General features: G+C 44.5%; 1 pseudogene; it reads right to left on the reverse strand.

Moving 5' to 3' along the window:
* Positions 1–258: 258 nt before the first annotated feature.
* Positions 259–1,328, reverse strand: LOC105509692 (annotated as a pseudogene).
* Positions 1,329–1,890: the final 562 nt, after the last annotated feature.

Raw genomic sequence — 1,890 nt, forward strand, 5'->3', positions numbered from 1 at the left:
ATCACTACTGAATTTATCTTTCTAAAATAAGAATCTGATTATTGGGTGTGTTTTGCGTTGCTATAAAAGAATACCCAAGGTTGGGTAATTTATAAAGAAAAAAGGTTTACACCGGGCACTGTGGCTCACGCCTATAATCCCAGCACTTTGGGAGGCTGAGGTAGGCAGATCACCTGAGGTCAGGAGTTCGAGACCAGCCCAGCTAACATAGTGAAACCCCATCTCTACTAAAAATACAAAATAAGCTGGGCGTGGTGGCAGATGCCCGTAATCCCAACTACTTGGGAGGCTGAGGCAGGAGAATCACTTGAACCCGGGAGGCAGAGGTTGCAGTGAGCCAAGATAGTGCCATTGCACTTCAGCCTGGGCGACAGAGCGAGACTCTGAATCAAAAAAAAAAAAAAAAGAAAAGAGGTTTATTTGGTGCATGGTTCTGCAGGCTGTACAAGATGCATGCATGGCATGAGCCTCTGTTTTTTTTTTTTTTTCTATTAATCATGCCACATTTTTAATTACGTACAAAGATCTAACATGTCACCCTGGGACCAATTCACCCACTGCTCTGTTTGGCAGTCTTTTGTCTCTTTCTTCAGCAATGGTGAGGCAGATACCCTTTCCTCAGGGAAGAGAAATCCATAGTTTGGCACCCTTGCCAATAACAAAAATCTTGGAAAGTCAAGTGGCAAAGCTGTTGCCATTGGTATCTTTCATGTGAACCATGTCAAAAGATCCAGGGTGCCTCTCTCTGTTGGTGATCACACCAATTCTTCCCAGGTTAGCATCGCCAGGCCATACACAGGTGACCAGTGTCAAATTTGTTGAAATCAGTAATCTTGCCAGTCTCCAAATCAATCTGAATGGTATCATTCACCTTGATGAGGGGATCAGGGTAGCGGATGGTGTGAGCATCATGAGTCACCAGATGAGGGATTCCTTTTGTGCCCACAAAGAATTTTCTCACTTTGCACAACTTGTACTTGACCTCCTCAGGTGTAATATGATGTACAGCAAAGCGACTCTTCGTGTCACAGATCAGACGGATATCCTCTTCTGTCTTGTCAATGCTGATGACATCCGTGAATCCAGCAGGGTAGGTTATATCAGTTCAGACCTTGCCTTCAATTTTAATAAATCTGCATGCAAATTTTACTTCATCTCCTGTCAGGCATACTTAAGTCTGTTCCTTAGGAAAATGATGAGGGGGAGACACTCTCTCAACTTGTGGGGACTAGTGGATGGACAAGGAGCAAACATACTGGCAATTTATCCAGTATCCAATGCTTTGGAGCTGCTACCCGCTTCAGATGCTTCTTGGGACCACAAGCCATGGCTGCGTTAGGCAAGGAAAGAGTGAGCCTCTGCTTTTGGAAGCTTCCAATGATGGTGGAAGGGGAAGGAGAGTGGTGTGTCACATGACGAGAGAGGAAGCAAGAGGGAAATGGGAGAAAAGTCCCAGGCTCTTTTTAACAACCAGATCTTGCAGAAACAAAGAGTGAGAATTCACTCAATCCTCAGACAATAGCACCCAGCCATTCATAAGGGACTTGTCCCCATGATCCAATCATCTCTACCAGACCCCACCATCAATACTGGGGATCAGATTTCACATGAGATTTGACATAGCCAAATTATATCATCAGGGTCACTCCTTGACCCCAAAACTTTGTCTATCACCCAAATAATAAGATTCAAAATTTCTTAGTTGAGCACATGCAACCCTTCTTGACATGGCCCAGCATGCAGTCCTACCACTCTCCCACACATGTAGTTGAAGCTCTAAACTGCCCCTTCTTACCTACTCACGCATCCTCATGATTTGACTGCTCAAATATCACTTCCTTTGTGAGTTAGGTGCTCTATCCTCAGTGCTCACAGAGCTCTTTGTACATT

Source organism: Colobus angolensis, unplaced genomic scaffold (assembly GCF_000951035.1).
Source record: "Colobus angolensis palliatus isolate OR3802 unplaced genomic scaffold, Cang.pa_1.0 Scaffold101, whole genome shotgun sequence".
Taxonomy (NCBI): domain Eukaryota; kingdom Metazoa; phylum Chordata; class Mammalia; order Primates; family Cercopithecidae; genus Colobus; species Colobus angolensis.